The following is a 7,051-nucleotide window of genomic DNA, read 5'->3' as shown; positions in this document are numbered from 1 at the left end:
TAACTATAAATACCACAGACATGCATAGCCAAACAGAGGTCAACTGAAAACTAACAGACATCGCAAACAATATCATGGATTCTAAACAAATTTGTTGAAAGTGGATAACACCTCAGAGAAGAATGTGAATAATTATGTGAATAAACATTAACAAAGAATTCTTCAAAAAAATTTACAGACAAGCCATAGAATTTGTAAAACAGCTTTTCAGAGAGTAATAATATTAGTTACTCAATAATTTTATTCTAGTTGTCAACTGTAACAACCACTGCTAAAATCAATCAACATGTTTTGACAAGGAGTCTTCAATTTAGCAGTTACTCAATTATCAATTTGCCAAATTATATTCACTTTCTTAGCAATTAATTTATCATGACACTGTGGCCACAACAGCAGAGTTTTTGTTCAGCATGTCAATAAAAAGTCATTGGACTACAAAATGAAGTCTCTTGTTGCTTGTTGTTTTGAAATCGTTAAAGGAGATGGTCACTCCAAAAAACGTAAATAAACGAATATTTTTTGTCAATGCAAATAAAAAACCTTTTTGGAAGGAGAGAAGGAAGGGGGAGGGAGGTGTTAAATGACGAATTTCAGTCAGAATTTCCTTTCAACTCCTTCTATCCAGTATCCCTTATAATTAGCCCCAATCTCTTTCTTTTTCCTGTTTTGATCCATATGGTGGGTGATCATATTACAGTGTAGCAGTGAAACAGCAGCTCAGCACTCTTTCAGCCATAAATTTCTAAGCCCTTCCAGTTGAGGTCAAAAAGGATAGAATTTCCTGGTGGTGTCAATAATAAATTTATACAGATCATCTGACTGTTTTGTACAATCCCAGAACTTTGAATTGCTCAATTATATCGAGTCTCCATTCTAATAAGGAAGTCTTTCCAAATCTCCTTTTCAACATACAAATTGCAGTTTTGATATTTGATATTACTATTACAGGTGTAAACCCACTTCCCCTTCTTACATACATGTATGGGCAAAAATCAGGAAGTCCAACAGGGGTTTCAAGAAGGAAGTAAAAACATGAAATATAACCAAATGAAATGTTATCCACTTTAAAACTACACGTACTTTACTTACTGACCCAATGAAAGCATTTTAAATTATTTACATGTCTGTGGTATTTCAAAATTAAAAGCAGAACTTGGTTTACATCAAGGAATGCAATGATCAACTCAAAACTAACCCTTAACCTGGGGAACCCTGGGAAATAACAGTGAATCATGACAAGGTTGGGGAGTGACAGGGAGGGGGGGTGGGGGGATTGAGGAAGTCATAACAGTACGTCTCATTCTGAGGTGCACAAAGGAACAACTGTCAAGTTGCCAACCACAAAAAAAGTGCACAAGTATCATTACTTAGTTTGTCTAGTGTAAAAGCACTGATGCTTTGAGAACCTGTCGCCATTATGAAAAGGTGCATACAGTAATTAATCAGTGACTGATCAGTTCTGGTCTGATTCAACTGGTTTACTTTTGGTGAAGTTTGTGTTAAGGCTGGTTATAATAATAATAATGACGGTATTTATATAGCGCATTTCCATATGCTCAATGCGCTTTACAACACTCTGCAGGGGTCTTAGACAGACTGCAATTGAGCAGTTTACAACGAATGAGGATTTATTTTTACAGATGCCCCCAATGTAATTTCGGAACAAGACCAGGTCACAACACCGGGAACTCCATGCCCTACTCTTTGCGATAAGTGTGTGGGTTCTTTAACGTCCCCTGCTGACCATAACCGTGAAGATGCAGGAGACGGGGCCTACGGTTTATCATCCTTATCCGAGAAGACTAGAACGTCTAACCATTTGCAGATGTCATCACAAAGGCAGCACATTCTCCTCAGTTATTTTAAGACCCTGAGTGTTGGTCCGGTCTGGGCTCGAACCCTAGACCTCCCGCACAGAAGTCCGGCGCTCTACCAACTGAGCTAACCGGTCGGCGGTTGAAGAACATCAAGTGAGTTCTGTTGAGACCAAGAAATACCGTAGTGACTACTGTAGGGGCGAGTACAATGTAGTTGTTGGTGTAAGTTGAGTAGTGTCGGTTCAAACTTTTTATAGTTTGGTGGTCACTTATTGAAAGAGTGTTGCATTATAGGTTTTAATTTGAATGGAGTTAGTTCAGTAGTTTGGTCTAGTTATTTTTTTTCAAAGGTACAGTACAAAAGGGAACCTCCCCATTTTCTCCATTTATTCCCTGAACTTTCCCTGATTTTGAAAACCAAAATTTCCCTGACTATTTTGGATCCTATAATAATAGTGCATTAATTAAAAAAGGAAAAGAGTGGTGCATTTTAATTCTTTTTCTGCGGTAGAATTTGATGACTTGGGTAGCCTGTAGGGATGCCCTTGGGGGATTCCCCTGAGGGAACCAGGTTAAGTTTTGATTTGATCATTGCATAAGAACATAAGTGTTTACCTGGTACTGGATTGCAAAAAAAAAAAAAAAAAAAAACATCATTATTCTAGAGTAAGCTAGTGGATAGTATCCTCCTCCTGTCTTGTCCTCAGGTATTTTGTCTTCAGCTGTTCAAAAGAAGAAATAGAAAAATTTAGATACTGTACAAGAATTTAATGTTTATGGTGTAGTGGCATAACACCAGGTGAAATGGTCCCCAGATTAAGAAGCCTTCCCAAAGTCCTCCAGGTATGATCTTGAACACAGCACTTTACTCAAACAGTAACTCACTTCACCAAGGATTATAAATGGATACCAGCAACCTACAGTGGAACCCTATTAATACGGTCACCAATGGGCCATGAAAATTTGGCCGTATTAATAGGTTGACCGGATTAATGGGGTAGGGTCAAATTTCATGACTGGCCTAAATTGAGTGACATCTTAACAGCAGTAACAGATATCAATATCACAATTGCACTTCTTAACCACTGTTTGTTAAAAACATGCAGAATGCAGAGAGAATTTTAAAAAAAAATTGAAACTTCAATCAGTTTATACAATATTTAGATTGGAAAGATGAACATAACCCTCACCTGGACGGCCACACTATACAAACTACTGATAATCCTAGGTTTAAACCATTTACTATATAACTGGCCGAGTGGCTGTTTAAACAGGGTAAGAATGTAAAGGATTATACAGTTTGGGATTTCGAAATGTGGCAGTTGCCCATATTAAAGGGCTGGCTGCATTTACAGGGTTTTTCTATGAGAAAAATGTATGGACGTTTCACCAGGGCAAAAAAATGTGGCATGATAACAAGGTGACCGTAAGGTGGGGGTCCACTGTACTAGACTAACATGACGAAATGGCGATAACCATGGAATTGAGAATAATTTTCGTTCTGTGTGAGACTTATTAAACATGTACATTATACATGTAGTCACTATAACCTATATAAAATGATTAACTTAAGGTAATGATAATCCCCTATGAAAGTAGCAATTAAATTTCATGGCTGTTAACAAATGCTGAAAGAAGTGACATTCCAAAAGTAAAGTCCTGGCCAAACTGACCCGCAAGTAGAGGCAAGCTCAAAACTTGGGTCTACTATTGACTTCATTTGGCCAGGCCTTTGGTGCACTTGTGTTGACCTGCAATGACTTGCGCTCACTTTGGTCAAGATCAAATTTACATGCAAGTCAATGCAAGATTTCACAGTTGGGCTACCCACTGTAGTCAGCTACATGTATCACAGGTGATCACTGATGGAAAATAAATATACAGTGACAATTAATAAATACAATACACATGTATGACAGATCGTTAATTATTCAAGGTGAGGCCGTGCCAACACTTTAGTCCATCATCTCTTTGGTTACATTTATTTCTTTGTCAAGTTCTGGCATCAACTGATTTGTGAAATGTGTTGCAATTTACCCTACCACAAGTGAAAATTTTTAAGTGTTAATAAAAAAAATTACCAAATGAATGAATGCATTTTGTTGTTATCAAGGGTGACATTAACATTTACTGCAGGAGGGCAATTGGTTTTCAGAGGCACGCAAAGTTCTTTCAACTGAACTTCTTCAGAAGAAAACCTTTTCTGTAGATGGTCAAACCAGGCTGGCAAAATCATCTACCACCTGTAGTCATGCCATTGTTCATGCTCTACCACCCTCTTGAAATGATTGGCATGAAAGAATGCAAATTTATTGGTGTGAAAAAATGTCTCAAGTAACCAATTTACAAATGTAAACATGATGCAAAACAGTCAACAAACGTGAAGATCTAACTTTAGCTAAATTTAAATCATGTGGTGCCAGAATGAACAAAGGAGGTATAAACCGAAACATTCAGCTCAGGAGACGAAGAGCTTGAACAGATTCAGGATCATGCTAGAAACATAACTTTGACAACACAAAACGGATCTCTAAGATTCTTGAAGTAACACTAAAGCAGTCTCTGGCGACACCGGACAAAGCTAAATATGATCTGTGATAACAAGCTACATAACTTAACACAGTAAACTGTTTTAATCTAACAACTGGGCCCGGTATCACAATATAGAATGCAAGTTATCAACATGATCACCGACTTGTCTCTCCAGAGAGAATAATTAAAAAGAGATAGAACATAAATTTCTGCAATAGAAATGGAGCAAGACAAACCACACTTCATAAATCAATACATGGCAAATTACAGAGGTGTCAAACTCTACAAAGCAATAGATAACAGCTGAAACCATGCAGAACTTTGACCCCTAACAGTCCAAGGGCTCTACTCAACTTTTAAAAACGATTTTCTCAAACTTTGTCAGGAAGGAGACTTTCAGTAACTTGTTTCAAAACTGCAACTTTTAGGTTGTTTGAATATTATTTTCTCGTTGAGACAGCCTTACATGTGCATATTTTACCCCACAAAAAGCAAAACGCAACCCTAAAATTATACTTTTTATAAATGCTAGCAAGCCAAAATAATAAGTGTGGCTGGAAAAGCTAACCCATAAACTTACTAAAATATCATCTTGGCAGTTATTCAGCACTGTCAGATTTGTATGTAATTTAAACCTGAATTTTCATCAAATTTTCCAAACTATATGCTTCAACAATGTTGTGTCACGTCAAAATTTAGTTCAATTTAGTAGATCAATTTTGTGGTACATGGTCTACATGTACCTGTCAAAACAATTTTCCTGGTTAAAAGTATCCCTTAATCTAAGTTTTTATTGCAAACCTAGCTTGGGCAAAACAAAAAATGAAATTATAAAACACAAAAATTGAGAAAATCTTGAAGGCTAGGCATTTATTATAAGCTAATTGCCTGATGTTTTGACCTTTCACACTGTGATCATTATCTCCAACATTGATCCAGAAATGTTTGCGAGAAAAAGGTGAATGAAACATAGGTATCAAAAACTGTGTTCAGCCACCTTAAACAAAGACAAATAATTCATCTGAGATAAAATTATTCATCTTCTTAGGCAAATATAGTCATTCTATTTATTTGATCTTGTCTGTTGTGTGTTTGTGTGTGGGGGGGGGGGGGGGGGGGAGGAACAACACTCGCGAGAATACTGAAGATACCGCCGGTGGGGGGCAACACTCACGAAAATACACAAATGGCGAGGGGGGGGGGGGGGGGAACATACATGATGATGTTTCATGCAGAACGATGCTAACTTAGAAGCAAGCTAGAACCCGATCAAAAGGGAAAGAAATACATATCACTACAGTTAACAATGTAAATGACTCAAATATATTTTGTTTGTCCAAAAACCTTACCTGCAATCGCTCGCCAACAAAGCTCTCCAGCTCCAAGCGCAGTTCTTCCCTGAATATACAACAGGTACACTGATAAGGAAAAAGTCACCCATGCGAGCAAAGCATGAAAGCACTACAAGGAAAGGTACTAAATACACAGTGAATAAGAACAAATTAACCTTCTAGTCTACCTTTTTTCAGCCTCGTTCAACTTTCGCGGTTCAACAACATGGACGAACCGCTGTTGCAAAGAATGCTGGGAGCGTTCACTCATCTCGCGCGTTACCCGCGCGAGTTGGTGTCGTGACGATGTTCGCGCGTAATCCATATATTGCGTGTGTGTGTGTGTGGTGGGGTTACTCCCAGAAGAGTTGGGTGGGGGTGTGCGGCCTGTTTCTCAAAACCCTTGCTCTATTTATGACCAAAATCTGTGATTTTCCCTACCCTTTTTATAACCTGACCAAAAATTCGACCCCTATTTATTTATGACCTGACCCTTATATCAAAACACTCTTTCAGCCGTGTATTACACTGTGATAAAACACTCCAGACATTTGAGAACACTCGCCTGCGGCTCGTGTTTTCTACATTTCCCTCGTGTTCTCAAATGCAAGTTGTGTTTTATCACAGTATATTACACGGCTTAGGATTCTTTATTTGCTAAATAACTCACTGACGTTGAGGACATGGCTACAAAGAGAAAGCTTAAGTGTGACGCTGCTGGAAGGGTTGCTTGTTAACAAGAGCTAAAACACAGTCGCTTTACAAGCAGGTAGCAAATGGCCCTTTGGAGTCTTGATTTCATTTGGAAGGTTAAGAGAAATTATTATATGGTTTGTGCTTCTAGCCGATATTACCTCCAATCTGATTTCAAGGCGGGATTCTACAGCACTACTTATAGGCATTTATGAGTTGTTCATAATTAACAATTATTGGACAAGGTTGAGCAAAATATCGTGACTTGTCTGTGGCAAGCAGATCAATTATGTGCTGAAGCCGAGGGCTGAAGCAAGTAATTGATCTGCGAGACACTGACAAATCACAATACTTTAAGATAACCGAGCTCAATAATTGTTTAATCATCCATCACTAGGTTTGCTTTCATATTGAAATCACTCCTGGATGGCTCAGGGAAGTGATCTGCCATTTTTCACCCGAGAGCGTGGTTACAATTTATTATGCATGAGCAGAATATTATTTGCACCAAAATACAGTTAGACAGTACTACGCCTGAGCAGACCATTATTTGTAGGCAGTTATTTGCAGGTCACGTGGTGGGCTCTTGGCCGATGAAAATGAAGAAAAAGATGCATCCAAATTTATGATAATTATAATGAATAATATAATAAATTAATATTTTAAGAGGACGCCTCC

At 38.0% G+C, this 7,051-nt stretch overlaps 1 long non-coding RNA gene across 1 annotated transcript; it reads right to left on the bottom strand.

The window, feature by feature from the left end:
• Nucleotides 1-664: 664 nt before the first annotated feature.
• Nucleotides 665-6,622, bottom strand: LOC149102338 (uncharacterized). Its single transcript, XR_016202458.1, has 3 exons — nt 5,869-6,622; nt 5,699-5,747; nt 665-2,539 (listed from the first exon to the last, which is right to left on the bottom strand). It is a non-coding gene; the product is annotated as an uncharacterized LOC149102338 (long non-coding RNA).
• Between the last annotated feature and the right edge of the window lie 429 nt (nt 6,623-7,051).

The sequence above is a fragment of the Orbicella faveolata genome, unplaced genomic scaffold, assembly GCF_042242905.1.
Source record: "Orbicella faveolata isolate gen_17 unplaced genomic scaffold, um_ofav_v1 contig_36, whole genome shotgun sequence".
Lineage (NCBI taxonomy): Eukaryota > Metazoa > Cnidaria > Anthozoa > Scleractinia > Merulinidae > Orbicella > Orbicella faveolata.
This window is presented reverse-complemented; position numbering and strand designations above follow the sequence as displayed.